Source organism: Capra hircus, chromosome 24 (assembly GCF_001704415.2).
Source record: "Capra hircus breed San Clemente chromosome 24, ASM170441v1, whole genome shotgun sequence".
Classification (NCBI taxonomy): domain Eukaryota; kingdom Metazoa; phylum Chordata; class Mammalia; order Artiodactyla; family Bovidae; genus Capra; species Capra hircus.
Window position 1 is genome coordinate 28,541,012 of NC_030831.1, and position 20,337 is coordinate 28,561,348.

Genomic DNA, 20,337 nt, shown 5'->3' on the forward strand with positions numbered 1-20,337 from the left:
TTCCTTCGGCACAAACGTCAACACTTATGGCATCATATACGCCTTAGTAGATTTTCTTTAAAAAGAAAAAGTAGCATATCTGTGGTTATATTGATGTTCCTTTAAAAGCTGAGACAGCTGTAGAGCATGGAAAAGCATGAAATCCTTCTCTCTTATATTCAGCAGGGAAGCACCACATTTTATACTAAACAGTTCCTATTTGCTCAAATGACTAGTGAACTAAGCCTGTGACTTTGCCATTATGAGGTCTCACTCTTAAGCTATTTTGGTCGAGCCTACATCCCAAAACATAAGGGAATAACAATATTTAGTGTGATGTTGCATTCACTCCAGTGGGGCACAAAGCAGCCTCATAAAAATGCATTCTGCTATTCTAGGTATCAGTCTAGAATAACCATTAACCATAGGTAAGAGAAAGGATTGCTGATTATGGCCACTCATTCTATCCCCAAACTCTTATTTTTTTCTTTGCTGAGATTCTTAGTTCTGATGCTGCTGCTAAGTCACTTCAGTCGTGTCCAACTCTGTGCGACCCCATAGACGGCAGCCCACCAGGCTCCCCCGTCCCTGGGATTCTCCAGGCAAGAACACACCCATTTCCTTCTCCAATGCAGGAAAGTGAAAAGTGAAAGTGAAGTTGCTCAGTGGTGTCCGATTTTTAGCGACCCCATGGACTGCCACCTACCAGGCTCGTCCGCCCATGGGATTTTCCAGGCAAGAGTACTGGAGTGGGGTGCCATTGCCTTCTCCGTTCTTAGCTCTAAAAAATTTCAAATATGTACTGTCCCATAGTGAAAAATACCCAGAGGACACATAAGGAAACATTAAGCATAACTCCCAAAGGCAAACATATCCACAGTCTTTACTATGCAACTGCAGAGTATTACACCATCCTCAAACCTACACAGTATATTAAAAAGCAGAGACATCATTTTGTCAACAAAGGTCCACATTGTAAAAACTATGGTTTTTCCAGTAGTCTTGTACAGATGTAAGTTGGACCATAAAGAAGGCTGAGTGCTGAAGAACTGATGCTTTCGAATTGTGGTACTGGAGAAGACGCTTGAGTGTTGCTTGGACTGCAAGGAGATCAAACCAGTCGATCCTAAAAGAAATCAACCCTCAATATTCACTGGAAGGATTGATACTGAAGCCGACTTTGGCCACCTCATGCAAAAAGCGAAATTGTTGGAAAAGATCCTGATGCTGAGAAAGATTGAAGGCATAAGGAGAAGGGGGCAACAGAGAAAGAAATGGTGAGAAAGCATCACTCACTCAGTGGACATGAATCTGAGCAAACTCCAGGAGATAGTGAAGGACAGGGAAGCCTAGCATGCTTGCTGCATTCCATGGGGTCACAAAGAGTCGTGTACGACTAAGAGACTAAGCAACATCCCAATTCATTCTCAAGCCTCTGATCTTTAAATTATAACCCTTTTCCATTCATATTCAATAAAAAGTTGTAGAACAGAGAATAACATTTGTCTTATTGGAGGTTTTACAAGAACATCTTGACTTGACCTGTGTGGACAGTTGCAAGAACAAAAGATTCTGACATGAAGAAGTTTGTAACAACCAACTACATCCCTTACCCTTTTAGTATAAAAGGAACCTGAATTCTAACTCTCAGAAGATAGTTCTTGGGGGCACTAGTCCACCATCTTTTCAGTCTGCTGTCTTTCTCAATAAAGTCACTATTCTTTTCCCCAACAACTCATTTCTAGATTCACTAACCTGTTATGCACTGAGTAGTTTATAATAAATCTGTGGCATAATAGCTTATATAATAACTTATGCCACTGTCTAATAACTTACCATGTAATTTCATAGTGGTCTGTTAGCATGTGGTTCAGCCACTTCTTTCACAAGGATTTCACTCATCCTTGTGTCTCCAGTACTAAGCATATTGCCTGCCATATAATAAATATTAAATACTGTACAGACAGGTAAACTGTGTCTAGCAGATGGCCAGTTAACATCAGTTAGTTAGATAAATGGAGATATGAATATTTGTAAGAAGAAGGGATGGATCGAAAGATGAGAAGAAAAAATACATTCGTGTGTTTCTTCTAATAACAACATTTTAAAAGAATAAACATGCTACCATGAGGCTAGAGTCTGATATAAAGCTCACTTGCAAAATGATTTAAGACAAGTTTTACTAATTCTCTCAGAGTAATAAACATAGCAGTCGCTTCTGTTGAAGTTGAAATGATTAATGAAATCGTGGACTGAACTGTTCCCCTCCCTTTGCCAGAAGTACTCCCTGAAAGTGCGTTAAAGCATTTAGGGACATGCACCGGCTTTTTCAAATCCTCATTTAGTTCTGCAGCTGGCTCAAGCCAGGTTCTGGCACAATCACTTTCATCTGAGAAGTAATGCCATCTTTTAAATTAGAGGGTGCAGTGAACTGAGGACCATACCCAGAGGACACAAATGGAAATCATTTAGAGTTGCCTGATCTTTCCTTTCACTCAAAACCAACACAAAACAAGCTAGTTCAGCAAATTGAGGCTATAAATAATACACAACACTTCATCATTTTGGTTACCTCTTTGTACAGCGTCCAAGACGCCTACAGGCCTGGATAGAGCGGCCTTATTAGAACTCCAAGGGGAAGGGGTAACCACTAGGCAGCTAATCACAATACTGTCAAATTGCTACATCAAACGACTATAATTCACTGAATAGGGCAGTTATTAAAATTCCAAGCTGTCTCTATGATGTGACCAGAATGATAACGACAATACAGTCTGCCTTCCTTGCACACAATGAGACACATCAGGAAAGACATAGGTCCTACCAACTCCAATATCTGTTCTGTGCAAGCTACCCTCCAAAAATAAATAGCATGATGTGTTTTGTGCCTTCTCTGATGTGGCAGCGTTTGTGCAGAAGAAAATGCCCCAGTTCCACGGAAAGCCCTGATATAAGTTAAGGTCTTAACGTTTTATAAATCACAGTACAGAACTCTGCACTAAAACCACCTTTCACAATTAAGAAAAGCAACAGCAAATTAGCTAATTAGCATAAGAATGTACAAACACTGTTGTCTCTTAAGTGCCCTTATTAAGCATTCTAAATATAATCATTTCAATTGTACAATTTACAAATTATTTTCTTTTTTCTTATAATAAATCTTGCACCCTTGTGACAAATGCTATAATCCTCACTAGGCAGAAAAGCCCTAAGCTAACATAAAATGAACTTTTTATGAAACCTATGAATCTAGAAGAGAAGCAATTGAATTAGTCCTGGCACCAACCTAAAAGACACTTCGATTGGAAAATTATCAAATTTAACCCAGTGAAACTCAGTTATGGTTTAATGAAAAGCAGTTAAAATAAGTTTTGAATTAATCATTCCTCCTGATCAAGGGGAAAATACACTTATGGAAAACATAAAACTTCATAACTATGATTAGAGAATTATTTTGTTCTGAAAACAAATTAGTTAGAACATTACTACCTGAAAGCAAAATTTGAAATCACTTACTAATGACAAGCTTCCATTCTGTATGAGGAGGCAGATTGCAAAGAAATAGCAGAGCATTGTGTGTTTTCTGCACTGTTTCAAGTATGGAAAACAGTAGTAGTGAGCATTTTTGTTTACTGAAAGGGTATTTAAGCTAATAAAATTGAATGTTATTATAAACAGGGTAGTTGAATTTTACTTTTTCTAAATTCTCCATTATGGATAGAGAGATGATAGATTAATAGATGAATAGATAGATGAAACATAAATATAAAATCATTAATTCTTAGATTTGGAAAGGCATTTTTAAATCTCAGTTGTGTCAGAATTCAAACCTGACATGAGCTGGTTTAAATCATCTCTTTAAGGAGGAAATCTCTCAAGGTCAAGCATTTAAACAAATGTTCAGGGGCCCTATGGATCTTATTTGTCTCCCATCCTCAGATAAAGTGAAGCTCACCAAACAAAACAGATTCTTCTCTGATAAAATGGCTTCCAACCAGTGGGATATGAACCACTAAAGGTCTTCTGGTTATTGCAAAGGGCCTGAAAATTCATTTGAGTTTCACCTAAATAAACTGTAATTTCATTGATTAAACAGTGCTTATATATATTTGCATATTAATATTCTTTAAAGGTTATTAATAAAGCTTATCCATTTACAAAGGCAAAGATAATTTGCAGGCTAAAAGTTTCAAGTCTACAAAGGTGACCTCTGTGTGCATGCATACGCAGTCATGTCGGATGTTTGCAGTCCTGCAGACTTAACTCACCAGGGTCCTCTGTTCATAGAACTGCCCAGGCAAGACTGGAGTGTGTTGCTCTTTCATTCTCCAGGGGATCTTCCTGAACCAGGGATTGAACCCAGGTCTCCTGCATCTCCTGCTTTGGCAGGCAGATTCTGTACCTCTTGAGCCATTAGGAAAGGTGATCATTTTACTCCAACTAAGCCATAAGCTTTATGCATTGCCAAAGCAAACCCCAATAGACTTCTTATAAGGGTTAAGGAGAAACAGAGATTATTCAAATAATTCTAAAGTTTATGTAGAGGAGTAAATGTTGGAGAAAAGCAAAGAAGGTTTGTGAAAGTGAAGACTGATGTGGAAGAATGAATTAAACCACGTTATAAAGATGTAGGAACTTTAAAAGTATAATGGAGGTTTAAAGCTCATATGGCCAAAACATTTTCTTCCTAGATGTTGCACTATTAACCCTGCTCCAGAGGGATTTTCCAAGTCAAGACTCTTAAAACAGAGACTCCACATACTATTCTACGGTTATTTAATTTTTTAAATTTGGCTATTTGGTCCATGTTCAATTTGTCATTGTGCTAAATATGACAGGAATATCACTAATTTTAAAATATATATCCAGTAACCCACTAATAGATACTATATACTGATTTAAAGCATCATCCTTATCATATATAAATCCTCATAAGTGTGTAGTAATCAAACAATGAAATTAACTTAAAGGTTGTTTATAAAGGAAAACAGTTTGGTGAAGGACCTTCATTTTTAAAAATTTTATTTAAAAACATATTTCTTTTTGACTGTACCATGCAGCAGGATCTTAGTTTCCTAAAAGAAAGAAAGTTAAGTCATTCAGTTGTGTTAAACTCTTTGCAACCCCATGGACTGTAGCCTGCCAGGCTCCACCATCCATGGGATTTTCCAGGCAAGAATACTGGCGTGGGTTGCCGTTCCCTTCTCCAGGGATCCCCAGGGATCAAACCCAGGTCTCCGGCACTGCAGGCAGACTCTTTACCTTCTGAGCTATCAGGGAAGTACCTAGTTCCCTGATCAGGGATCAAATGCATGCTGCCTGTATTGAATACTTGGAGTCTTAACCAGTGGACCACCAGGGAAGTCCTAACTTAAAGTTTCCTTAGTAGAAAACTGGTTAAAATAAGAAGGAAAAAAAAAAAAAAGCTTAGTCATTATAGAATCTTTTGCTGCCACTAAAACGATTATTTAGATAAATATTTACTAATAATCAATATCCCCTTTATTAATCAAAAATGCAAGTTTCAGAAAAAGATGTATATCGGTCAAGTTTTATAAGCTATTTTTGTGTCTGCATATACATAGTATTTATAGAACAGATGCCAAGATGGATTTGCACATGATCTTCATTTCTCTATCCTTTCCGTCATTTGTTAAATTTGATTTTTTACTTTTTGCCAATAAATTGTCACATGCTTTGTCCCTGTAGACACATGCCTCTACCACCTAACATATTTTAGGCTCACCCCTATAATGAAAGAGGGGCCCTGGCCACTTAGCCGTGTGCTGATGAGGGAAATTGAACACAGCTGCACATCTGCCTTGGGCAGCTGAACTAAGGTCTCCTCAGTTCAGGCAGTTCAGTTGCTCAGTTGTGTCCGACTCTTTGCAACCTCCTGGACTGCATCACATCAGGCTTCCCTGTCCATCACCAACTCTCTGAGCCTACTCAGACTCATATCTATTGAGTTGGTGATGCCATCCAGCCACCTCATCTTCTGCTGTTCCTTTCTCCTGCCATCAATCTTTCCCAGCATCAGGGTCTTTTCAAATGATTCAGTTCTTTACATCAGACTGCCAAAGGACTGGAGTTTCAGCTTCAGCATCAGTCCTTTCAATGAATATTCAGGATTGATTTCCTTTAGACGGACTGGTTGGATCTCCTTGCAGTCCAATGGACTCTCAAGAGTCTTCTTCAACACCACAGTTCAAAAGCATCAATTTTTCAGCGCTCAGCTTTCTTTATGGTCCAACTCTCACATTCATACAAGACTACTAAAAAAACCATACCTTTGACTAGACGGACCTTTGTTGGCAAAGTAATGTCTCTTATGCTGTCTAGGTTGGTCATAACTTTTCTTCCAAGGAGTAAGTATCTTTTAATTTCATGGCTGCAGTCACCATCTGCAGTGATTTTGGAGCCCAAGAAAATAAAATCTGTCACTGTTCCCCCATCTATTTGCCATGAAGTGATGGGATCAGATGCCATGATGTTAGTTTTCAGAACATTGAGCTTTAAGCCAATTTTTTCACCCTCCTCTTTCACTTTCATCAAGAGGCTCTTTAGTTCTTCGCTTTCGGCCATAAGGGTGGTGTCATCTGTATATCTGAAGTTATTGATATTTCGCCCAGCAATCTTGATTCCAGCTTGTGTTTCTTCCAGTCCAGCATTTCTCATGATGCACTCTGCATATAAGCTAAATAAGCAGGGTGACAATATATAGCCTTGACGTATTCCTTTTCCTATTTGGAACCAGTCTGTTGTTCCGTGTCCAGTTCTAACTGTTGCTTCCTGACCTGCATACAGATTTCTCAGGAGGCAGGTGAGGTGGTCTGGTATTCCCATCTCTTGAAGAATTTTTTAGTTTGTTGTGATCCACACAGTCAAATGCTTTGGCGTAGTCAGTAAAGCAAAAGTAGATGTTTTTCTGGAACTCTCTTATTTTTTCAGTGATCCAATAGATGTTGGCAATTTGATCTCTGATTTCTCTGCCTTTTCTAAAACCAGCTTGAACATCTGAAAGTTCACGGTTCACGTACTGTTGAAGACTGGCTTAGAGAATTTTGAACATTACTCTGCCAGGGTGTGAGATGACCGCAATTGTGCGGCACTTTGAGCATTCTTTGGCATTGCCTTTCCTTGGGATTGGAATGAAAACTGTCTTTTTCCAGTCCTGTGGCCACTGTTAATCTATCTATCAGAAAAGAAATGCTTAGCACTCTCTTGAAAAAGAGAATTGGAAGTTGACATTTTCTTTTTTTCACTTGGCAAAATACTATGAACAGTAAAAATGCCGATGGCATCAGAACTGAAAAGCGAGATTGCTAGAAGAATTGGCTTGGCTTCATCAAGTTTCTCATCTTTCAACACCATGCAGTGTGCTGATTGCTTGCTGATTAGTTTAGATCAGTATGTTGTTAATCTGTGAGGGCTTCCCTCATAGCTCAGTTGGTAAAGAAGCTGCCTGCAATGCAGGAGACCTGGGTTTGATTCCTGAGTTGGGAAGATCCTCTGGAGAAGGAAATGGCAATGGACTCCAGTATTCTCACCTGGAGAATCCCATGGACAGAGGAGCCTGGAAGGCTACAGTCCATGGGATCGCAAATGTTGGACATGACTGAGTGACTAAACCACCACCGCCACGTTGTTAAAAACATTGCCAAGTGTAAGCTTTTATCTTGCATGGTACCATAAACATTTGAATATATGGCAGCATTCTATCACTTAACTTTATTTTAAACAAAATGTCTAGGATTCTTTAACTGAAAAATCCCAAACTTATTCTTCTCTGATCACAGCTTTCTTTTCTTTAATTTCTATAAATGATTTTTCACATATACATCTGTTTGCTGACTCTTTATCCTTCCACTGTACTCAAGTGGCAAAAATCACAATTCTGGAAAATTCAAATTGTCTGAATTCTCAACTATTATACAAGGAATGCTGAGTAAATCTAGAGGGAAAAAAACAACTGCAGAAACTTGAGAATTAGAGGCATTACAAATCCATGGTTTCCAGTTCAAACAAGATCTTCAGTGCTCATCATAGTATCATTCTGGGATCCAAGCATCCTGCCATGTCTTGTCAATCACTGGCTTGCTTTCACTCTATTTGATGCTTCCATATTCAATACTCCATTTATCTTCACTTCCAAGAAATCTCTTACTCTACCACCTCCTTCTTCCTCACAGGCAAGGTCATAGTCTCCTACCTCACAAAGAAAATAGGACCATCAGAAAAGGACTCCACTTACTTCTCACCTCACTTGCCAATTGTCACGCATGTATATTTATCATGCATAGGCTTCCCATGTGCCTCAGTGGTAAAGAATCTGTCTGCCAATGCAGGAGATCTGGGTTTGATCCCTGAGTTGGGAAGATCCTGTGGAGAAGTAAAAGGAAACCCTCTCCAATATTCTTGCCTAGAGAACCCCATGAACAGAGGAGGCTAGCAGGCTACAGCCCATGGGGGTCAGAAGAGTCAGACATGACTTAGCAACTAAACAATAACAACATTTTCATCATGTTGCCATTCCTCTGTCATAGTTGTTTTCCTGTATAAAGTTCCTTCACTCTTGTTAAAGTTTCTATCTTCCTCTTGCTGCAGCTGCAATTAATATACCTTCTTTCTCCTGTATTAAAAACATCTTAATTTCTAGGTGCTTCCATTCAGCATTCAGACAGGTTTGTCTCTTTGTCTTAATTTTTCAGTCCCTCCTTTAACCCAGTGTGAGCTGGCTCTTTCTTTTCTTCCCCACCAACCTGTCTTGTCTCCTAAGCCAGTAATGAACCCATATTCCATTCAGTTATTCAGGAAAGGGATCTTTTGCTTGATCATTTGATTTCTCTCCTCCTTATAGCTTATCAACTCTCTTAATATTTCTGTTTCACTCATTCATTCATCTCTGTTAGTACAACTACAACTCTAGATTCAGTCACCAATTTCTGTTTTTACCAATGAGTAAATTTGTTACTTTTCTAACAAATGTCACTGTCTATGGTCTTGTCCTTCTACAGTCTTTCCATGGCAACTAGAATTATGCTTCTATCAATAAAATGCAAATCTGATTATATCAGTCACCCTATTAAACTTCTCAATATTTAGGAAATTTTCCAATGATGGTTTTAAAACTCTTCCTGACCCAGGCTCTGTAGTCTCCTCCTTAAACCTCACTCTGAATTCCAAACTGTAAACATTCTAAATGTTTAGACATTTTAAACTGTAGACATGTAATAAATTACTGGCTGTTCTCTAATTTATATGCCTAATATTACTTCGGGTTTCCCTGGTGGCTCAGATGGTAAAGAATTCACCTGCAGTGCAGGAGACCTGGGTTCAATCCCTGGATTGGGAAGATCCCTGGGAGGAGGGCATGGTGACCCACTCCAGTATTCTTGCCTGGAGAATCCTCATGGACAGAGGAGTCTGGCGGGCTACAGTCCACGGGGCTGCAAAGAATCCAACAGGACTGAGTGACTTAGCACAGCACAATATTACTTCCTCTAGAGATTCTACACTACTGTCCCATGTGTCTAGAAGGTTACCTTCTCTTTCATTTCAAGTTAGATATCAGAACCCCCATAAGGCATTTAGGATTCAGAAATAATAACACAGTAGTAACTATAGTGAATCTTAATTGACCGTTAGCTTGCTCATAACCCAGGTAAGGCTGTATGTTCTTTAAGGGAGACACAATGTCTTTTTCTAACTGTTTCCAGTGCTCACTGCAGTGCCTGGCTCTACCTGGATGCTCTGTCAACACTTGTTGGATGACTGATGTTGGCCAATTGCCCAGAAACATGTGAGATAATAGAGATAAGACTTGTGACAATGGAGTAGAGTATCAAGCAGGTCAAAGCACCTGCATAATGAAATTAAGTATAAATCACGAAGTGTTGTTGTAACAGATATATTGACCAAGTCTAGTGAGAAGTTGTGCTGGAAACACCTTGCTGACTGGGGATTTTTAATAGCCCTTTATCTCATCAGCATGTCCATCCTAAAGTCGCTGGCCCTTGTCCAGTGGGTCACTTTAGTGGCTCCTTCACCTACTCAAATAGTATTGAGACGAGGAAAGACTTGTCACATCTACTTATTGATTTTTTTTTTAATTAAACTGGCTAATTGAAGAGATAGTTTGGCCATATTCTGCTTCTATTTGGTTTTGCAAATAACTCTAATGTGGTGATTCTCAGGTATGTGTGTCAGTTTCTCAATCATGTCCGACTCTTTGCGACCCCAAGGACTGTAGTCTGCCAGGTTCCTCTGTCCCTGGGATTCTCCAGGCAAGAATATTGGAGTATGTTGCCATTTCCTTCTCTGGGGGATCTTCCTGATCCAGGGATCAAATCTGTGTCTCTTGTGTCTCCTGCATTGGTGGGAGGATTCTCTACCACTGCGCCACCAAGGAAGACGGTTCTCAAGTACGGTTGATGGCATCATTAGAGAAGTATGTCAAATTCACCTCCAAATTGTATCAATTCTACCTTCATGAAGAGACTTGGATCCCTTCCATTGTCAGTGACTGTCTCTGACCTACAAAGCCAATGTGAGGTGGGGAAGAGAGTTAGATTTCTATCTGTTCTTGGTAGTTGGTCATCATTGATTTAAAGTTACATATACTTAGGGTCGAGTAGAATGGAATGAATTTTTATTATAAACATGAATAAATTAGCTGTTATGTTTTGAAAAAGTACAAAATAATAGGCTCTATTACTATAAGATTTGGATTTTAAAGAAAAATCACCATAAAGGATGGATTTGTAGAATTTCCAAATTACAGCTTTAGAATGTGTATTAGGGTTGACTACAACAAATAAAATACTACAGGCCAATCACTGTTCTAAATGGTTTTCATATATTAACTCATTCTATTTTCAGAACAACTCCTTAAGCTATATAGTCTACGAGAGTATAAGTGAAAGTGTTCGTGACTCAGTCATGTAGACTCTTTGCAACCCCATGGACTATAGTCCGCCAGGTTCCTCTATCCGTGGGATTCTCCAGGCAAGAATACTGGAGTTGCTCCCATTTCCTCCTCTAGGGATCGAACCCAGGTCTTCCACATTGCAGGCAGATTCTTTACATTCCGAGCCACCAGGAAATCCCAAGAATACTGGGTGGGTAGCCTATCCCTTCTCCAGTGGATCTTCCCAACCCGGGATTTGAACTGGAGTCTCCTGAATTGCAGGCAAATTCCCTGAGCTACTGGGGAAACCTGATGGAGTCTATAATTAGCCCTATTTTGTATTCAGAAAGATCAATGCAGCTAACATTCGCTCAAGAACACACATTTAATTAGCAGCAGAAGCAGAATTTGAACCAGGAAATCTGGAACTAACATCTCTGTCTTAACTAGTACTCAGCCCTCATTCAGTTCTCCCAAACTTTACATAGCAAAAAACAGAGTTCCAAAATGTTTGGACAAATTGTCTAAGAACTTTAATATCTGTGTTATTCGTCTTATACATGGATCTCATTGTGCTTATTTTATTGGTAGATATTACTAACTCTATGGGCTGCCAGTTTCTTTGGAGACTTTTTTTTTTAATTTTTATTTTTACTTTATTTTACTTTACAATTTGTATTGGTTTTGCCATGCATTGACATGAATCCACCACAGGTGTACATGCGTTCCCAAACATGAACCCCCCTCCCGCCTCCCTCCCCATAACATCTCTCTGGGTCATCCCTGTGCATCAGCCCCGAACATCCTGTATCCTGCATTGGACATAGACTGGTGATTCGTTTCTTACATGATAGTATACATGTTTCAATGCCATTCTCAATCTGCCACAGGTGTACAAGTGGTCCCCATCCTGAACCCCCCTCCAACCTCCCTCCCTATACCATCTCTCTGGGTCATCCCAGTGCACCAGCCCCAAGCATCCTGTATCCTGCATCAAACCTAGACTGGCGATTCATTTCTTATACGATATTACACAAGTTTCAATGCCATTCTCCCAAATCATCCCACCCTCTCCCTCTGCCACAGAGTCCAAAAGTCTGTTCTATACATCTGTGTCTCTTTTGCTGTCTTGCATACAGTGTTATCATTACCATCTTTCTAAATTCCATATATATGTGTTAGTATACTGTATTGGTGTTTTTCTTTCTGGCTTACTTCACGCTGTGTCATTGGCTCCAGTTTCATCCACCTCATTAGAACTGATTCAAATGTATTCTTTTGAATGGCTGAGTAATACTCCATTGTGTATATGTACCACTGCTTTCTTATCCATTCATCTGCTGATGGACATCTAGATTTCTTCCATGTCCTGGCTATTATAAATAGTGCTGCGATGAACATTGGGGTATACAGTTCTCTTTCAGTTCTGGTTTCCTCGGTGTGTATGCCCAGCAGGGGGATCGCTGGGTCATAAGGCAGTTCTATTTCCAGTTTTTTAAGGAATCTCCACACTGTTCTCCATAGTGGCTGTACTAGTTCGCATTCCCACCAACAGTGTAAGAGGGTTCCCTTTTCTCTACACTCTTTCCAGCATTTATTGCTTGTAAACTTTTGGATCGCTGCCATTCTGACTGGTGTGAAATGGTACCTCATTGCGGTCTTGATTTGCATTTATCTGATAATGAGTGATGTTGAGTATCTTTTCATGTGTTTGTTAGCCATCTGTATGTCTTCTTTGGAGAAATGTCTATTTAGTTCTTTGGCCCATTTTTTGATTGGGTCATTTATTTTTCTGGAATTGAGCTGCAGGAGTTGCTTATATATTTTTGAGATTAGTTGTTTGTCAGTTGCTTCATTTGCTATTATTTTCTCCCATTCCAAAGGCTGTCATTTCACCTTGCGTATAGTTTCCATTGTTGTGCAGAAGCTTTTAATTTTAATTAGATCCCATTTGTTTATTTTTGCTTTTATTTCCAATATTCTGGGAGGTGGGTCATAGAGGATCCTGCTGCGATTTATGTCAGAGAGTGTTTTGCCTACGTTCTCCTTTAGGAGTTTTATAGTTTCTGGTCTTACGTTTAGATCTTTAATCCATTTTGAGTTTATTTTTGTGTATAGTGTTAGAAAGTGTTCTAGTTTCATTCTTTTACAAGTGGTTGACCAGTTGGAGACTCTTTAGAGGAGGACAAAAATTATATGCATCCTGCCGCTGCTACTGCTAAGTCGCTTCAGTCATGTCTGACTCTGTGACCCCATAGATGGCAGCCCACCAGGCTCCCCAGTCCCTGGGATTCTCCAGGCAAGAACCCTGGAGTGGGTTGCCATTTTCTTCTCCAATGCATGAAAGTGAAAAGTCAAAGTGATGTTGCTCAGTCGTGTCTGACTCTTAGCAACCCCATGGACTGCAGCACACCAGGCTCCTCCATCCATGGGATTTTCCAGGCAAGAGTACTGGAGTGGGGTGCCATTGCCTTCTCCACATGCATCCTAATAGACATAAAAAGTTCATTCAGCCCTAAATCTAATGGGCAACATAGCAAAGTCTGACATTTTGAACTCTTGACAATTATGTGGAGAGCAATGGGAGGACTTCGTGATAATGCAGTTCATTTATTCAGCTAACCAAGCTTGATGGCCTTCCATTTCCATTATAAAGAGTAATATAACCATTTCACAGGAAATGTTTTCACAATTGAATTCCACAATACCTTTGTCAAGTGCCCTCTGACTAGCTGGGTCTCTGTTCTGCATTGAGTAAAACAGACTATATGGATAAGCTATTTGATAAAGTAGAAAGGTCACTGGCCTCAACTTCAAGAGGCCAGGTCGCTGTGTCAGCTACCTTATTAATCAGTTCAGATATGGCTTCAATTGTTTGATTTTCCTGAGTGCTGGTTTCCTTCCCAGTGAAATGTGTGAGGAATCTGGAGTTGTATGAAAAGGTATAACAACTTCTGACACTCCACTGCATAAGAAGAGGTGAAGAAGACCTCTATAAGCTTGCTTTATCCACATGATATAGACAGGCCAGTGGAATTCCACGTCAGTTCATAAGATATAATCCCAACTTCTGACACAGAAACTAAAAGTCTTTGGGGGAAAGAAAGGTAATTTCAAGGCTCCTTAAAGACTTGAACTGACACTTGGGAAAGTTTCCCAAAAAGAGAGAGAGAAAAATAGGATCTGATCCACTAAATGAGTTCGGAGCTCATTATGTAGAACATCTCACAATGTCCGGAGAAATTCCTCCTTAAAAATTCTCTATAGAGTTGGGTTACCTCTGTCTAAGGCTCTTTCAAGGCCTGGATCCCTGACTCTATTCTTCATCTGCTGTACTTCAGCCCTGTTTGATCCTAGTGGTTATTTCATTGACCCCTGATACCTGCCACTTGCTCCAACCCACTTTCTACTTACCTTTAACTATCTCTCAAACCTAGTCTGATCCATATCTAGCTTTACTGGATTAACTTTAAAGCTCTCCACTCATTTCCACTTCTATATTATAATCCCTGCACCATTTCTCGAAGCACCTGGCCAGTCTGTATTCTACAATGACAAGGCAAAGTGTTTAAAGTCATTTTGCTATTTATACATACATCTCAATGAAAAAAAAAAAAAACAGGTGTGAATTAAACATCATGATACTGTTAATATGAGGACATGCTGCAATTCATTGTTTCTTTAGGAACTAAATGTGAAATTTCAATATGCATTAACACATTTGTGTTTTTCTTACATTTTCTTTCTGCCAGGAAGATGACTTTGCTGGAAATCCTGGTTGTGTGATTGATTGTAACTTCTCTGTGGCTCTCTGGGACCTTCCTGAAAATGAAATCGACCATCTTTGAGTGATAATGTCAGTGGGATAGAATGTGTCACTGAATAATGGTCTCCTGCTGCTGCTGCATAAATGCCGAGGTAAGCCAAAGGTATTTATGGGGAAAAAGTTCATACCAAGCTAAGATTTTTATTTTCAACGCAAACGAAACTGAATCTGTGGTCAGCTATTGCTAGTAGAGCATATGCTACATGTAGATTTACTGAATGTTTATAATGGATATTCAAAGGAAATTATAATATTCAAGTGATCAATTCCTATGTAAATCCAATATTCTAATCAGTTTTAAAACTTGAGTTATTATGCATTTACCCAAACCCTAAACAAGATTAGTTTCTCAGAAATGAAAGTACATATAATATTTTAGCAATTAGAATCTCTCACTTTCACTTTTTACTTTCATGCATTGGAGAAGGAAATGGCAACCCACTCCACTGTTCTTGCCTGGAGAATCCCAGGGATTGGGGAGCCTGGTGGGCTACTGTCTCTGGGGTTGCACAGAGTCGGACATGACTGAAGCGACTCAGCAGCAGCAGCAGCAGCAGATTATATTAGGCACTTTTGAAACATGTTTTTCATACAGAAGAAGTTGAGTAAATAACACACCAATATCTCAAAACTACACTGATCAATTTATTCTATAATGAAAGGACATAAGATATTAATATTGATGGGACACTGGGACATATTAACCAAAAATTTAATTTACATTATGTATACTATATCTTTTGACTTCCCTGGTGGCTCAGACTTAAAGAGTCTGCCTACAATGTGGGAAACCTGGATTCGATCCCTGGGTCAGAAAGCTCCCCTGGAGAAGGAAATAGCAACCCACTCCAGTATTCTTGCCTAGAAAACCCCATGGACGGAGGGGCTTAGTAGGTACAGTCCATAGCGTCACAGAGTCACACAGGACTGAGCAACTTCACTTTCTTTCTTTCACTTTCCATAACATAAGTGTATGTTGCAAATATTTAACAGTAAATTTACAATTATGACTTATTAAGAAGACATTCCAAATAAAACATCTACTTAGAAGGCACAGATGGTATACATCAGATATATGCATAGGTAAGAGAGTTACACGATTTTCTTCCTCCAAATTTGGCAAAAAATGACTTACTCTTAGTTTTGTATTATACTACAAGCTTTTCAGATTGGATTTTCTCTGTAGAGGAAGCAGTAAAATGAAATATAGATCCATCACATAGAATATTTTGGCCAATGAGAAAGTAATGTGTAAGTCTGGGTATTTCCTTAGAAGACCCTACGACAAGAACTTGCCCTGAAATATGAGGATAACTGTAGCCCATTCTGAGTCTTTTGCTGGTGGCAGTCATTAGAGAAAAAAATTGTATATTCTATAACCAAAAATATATAGACATATTAAAAAGAAGACTATTTTTGAACTGTCTGAAAGAGGTTTGTTGTTGTTGTTTTAGTCACTAAGTTGTGTATGGCTCTTTTGTGACCCCATGGACTGCACCCTCCAGGTTCCTCTGTCCATGGACTTCTCCAGGGAATACTAGAGTGGATAGCCATTTCCTTCTTCAGGGGATCTTCTCAACCCAAGGATTGTACCCACATCTCCTGCGTCTCCTGCATTGGCAGGCAGATTTTTTGTTTGTTTGTTTGTTTTTTTACCACTGAGCCACTGGGAAGCCCCTGTAAGAGGTTAGTGGAAGTGAAAATAATAGCATCCATATATACATACCCATACCCCTGGGATGTCTGATTTTAAAACACCAATATTTTCAGCCAGAAAGTCAAAATAACTCAGGCAAGTTCCTTGGCCCTGATGATTTGAAGGTGATTAGAAATGTGATATAATACGTACATTTTATTTGTTGAGTCTTTTGTGTGTATAAATGAAAGCCTTTCTATATATAATGTGTAGATACTTGACAAAGCAAAAAGTTCCACAAAAACTGTCTCGCAAATCTGCCTCAACGTGCAAAAAGATTTGTCATTTATAGATACTATTTAATTAACTGATGCCAATAAAAGAAGTTCTAAATAATCAAAAATCATGGTTAAGAAATATTCCAAACAAGTAACAGATTGGAAAGAATAAAAACGTATTTCTTTTAAACACCAATCATTCAGAGCTCATTTACTTTTCTATTTATGATTTTAGTGAAAAAATAATGATATAGTACACTCACTTATCCAGGGACTTCCCTGGTGGTTCAGTGGCTAAGACCCCACACCCCTAGTGCAGGGGGCCTGGGTTCAATCCCTGGTCCAGGAACTACATTCCACACGCCTCAGCTAAGCTTTCGCATGCTGCAACTAAAGACCCTGCATGTGCTGCAACTGAGAAGTGGCACAGTCAAATAAGCAAATAAATAGTATAAAATACAAATATTCAGTACGTTTGTATACAAAAAGACAAAATATTTGTTAGAATAATCCATTGCCTCTTATTGTGTCTCATCTGAGCTCTTTCCTTATATAATAGCACTTGAGCTGGGTAGATTCACACTATTTTGCTCTTGTCTTTCTTTTCTACCATCCATAGATGCCTGAATCTCAGTGTTAGAACCATAGTCATACACTGTTTGTTATTTATTTAATGGTTATTGCTTTGTTCTTGACAGATCTTTTTTTTTTTAATTTTTTGCCACTTTATTCTTAAGAAGAGCTATAGGGATTAAAATAAACATACACAGCACTTGAATCAAAGTAGTCTGTTGATTACTGGCCTTAATAGGGAGAGGAGAGGCTTAGCTTTAGAGAAAAACCAAAATAGTTTCTAGAGAATATCTCATGGTTACAACATGAAAAGACCTTACTGGTAGGATACGTTATGAGATATTACTTATTGGTATTCTAAATATGCTTGTATGTTCATTTCAGCACTATTTACAACAGTCAGGGCATGAAAGCAGTCTAAATGTCTATCACTAAACGGATGGATAAAGAATATGTGGTACCTATAGTCACTCAGTTGTGTTTGACTCTTTGTGACACCCTAGACTGTAGCCCACCAGGCTCCTCTGTCCATGGACTTCTCCAGACAAGAATACTAGAGTTGTTTGCCAGTATCTTTTTCAGGGGATCTTCCCAACCCAGGAAATCAAACCCAGGTCTCCTGCATTGCTGGCAGATTCTTTACCATCTTAGCCATCAGCGAAATTGGTACATATATATGGTAGAATTTTACTCAGCCAATAACAGAGCCAAATACTGCCATTTGAAGCAACATGCATGAATCTAGATATAATAAGTCAGACAAAGACAAATACCTTATGATATTGCTTATATGTGTAACCTAAAAATATGCTATGAATGAACTTATCTACAAAATAGAAATAGAGATATAAAAGATAAACTTAAGGCTACTAGGGGATAAGAGGAGGAGGGATAAACTGGAAGGGTGGGATTGACAAATACACACTACTATATATGAAACAGCTAATAAGAACTTATGGTATAGCACAGGGGACTCTCCTCAATACTTTGTAATGGCCTATATGGGAAAAGAAGCTAAAAAAGAGTGGATATGTGGACATGAATAACCGATTTACTTTGCTGTACACCTGAAACTAACACAACATTGTAAAAAAACTATACTCCAATAAAAATTTTAAAGTAAAATAAAAAAATAAAAACATGATTGGTAAATATGAAAATAGCATCATGCAAGACATTTTTTGAAAGGTGAGAAATCATTATTTACCAACTATTTTAAGATTTGCATTTTGTAGAACGATGGCTTATCAGGATATATCCTACTGGAAAGTTTCTGGTAGCTATTAAAAAGTACTTGATATGTAATTATTCTTTGCATGGATAAAGAAAAATTTAATTACCATTACTGAAAAATAATAGCTAATGTTTAATAAGCACTTACTTTGTACTATTTACCTTTTTAAGTTCTTTTTGTTGCTTTTCTTACTTGAAAAAATATTTGAAATTCTGTTACATTCATATAAAAATTATTAAAAAAAACTTCACGTAGCAATGTAACAATCCCTATGTCAATGTAAACTTGATAAGCCTTTTACATGGTGTAGACTTTCGGTTAGCTGTGCTTTGTGGATTTCTACACTTAAACTACATATTCTAACACTTATGCTAAAGTCAAGCTGTTTCCATCTGTTTAGGCTACACATTGCATCGCTTAGTGGTACAAAAAGAGCAGTTTTTCTTAGACTCCTGGGACCAAAATTACACAGAATTCATAAGAGATCCAACATATGAAAATTCATTTCCTGAATAGAAGCACTGCCATGCTGTGGAGCGAAAACTATTATTTTTTCCCTTGTGTTTGTAATAAAGAAGTCAAGCAACTGTATCCTTTAAGGCTGGATACCTCATCACCTTACTTGAACACAGTCCCAGCACTCAGCCATGGCATGTGGAGCTAATTACTTTGTACACTGGGACGCTGAGAACCAAAGTGACCCAACTTGGGACTTTTTACACTGGGGACTTCCCAAGTGATGCTAGTGGTAAAGAATTCATCTGCCAAGGCAGGAGACACAAGAGACAGGAGTTTGATCCCCCTGGGTCGGGACCATCCCCTGGAGTAGGAAATGGCAACCCACTCCAATATTCTTGTCTGGAGAATCCCACTGACAGAGGAACCTGGTGGGCTAGAGTCCATGGGGTCACAGAGAGTCAGACACGACTGAGCATATATATATATGTGACTCTTCTACCTACACACTCAGGGACTCTGAATGGAGTGCTGGTTCTGGGATGCTGGAAGACACACAACTTCCATCTCTTGTCATCCCAGGTAACTGGCTGATGGAGACTGACAAGTCTTCCGTCACTCTGTCATCCTTTCAGTTCAGTTGTTTTCCAAATCCAAAGGTTATAACTTCAGCAAGAATCTCAGCATTGTAGCAACCCCTGCAACACCCCGTGGATGTATCACCTATGAGGCTGGGCCATTCCAGGAGCAGTTTCTACAAGAATTGTGCAGCCGTGAAAACAGGACCCTAGGCAGTTTTGTATGCACAGCAACCCTGGTGACTGTTATCTGCTGAATTGCAGAAGCTCAGCCTTATTAAAATTCCCAGGAATCACTCACTGGCAAGGGGCTATATTTAACCCTTTTAAATGTATTTTTGCAAATACAGTTTGGTCATCTTCATGTAGCAACCAAACGCATATGCTTGGGAAGCCGAGTAGAAATGTAGCGTGCATAAAATGTTCGTTTGTCTACTTATCCCCCTTTTTACCACTATCTCATCCCCCTTACAGGACCTCTACTATTATCTCTATGCCCCTGATCATAGAAGGAGATAGTGTGGAGAACTAATTGGCACTCAAATATTAATGATGATGCATTGTGATATTTTGAGATACATATGTAGAGACATATGCTCGTCTTTATAGTCTTTCAAGATGTTGTTGCATTAAAAGTCTCCACAGTAACAATGCACAGTGTTTTTAAAGGCAATAGAGGGGACAAGGATAGAAAAAATATAAGAAAAGAATGAAGAAGGAGGAAGAGGGGGAAACAGACAATACACAACACAGTTCTGGCAGCATCTAGAGCTAAATGTTGGGTGAGAACTGTACTTTGTCACTTGACTATGAACAAGTGACCTAATCTCTAAGACATCAGTTCATGTCTCAGAATATATGCTTAAAT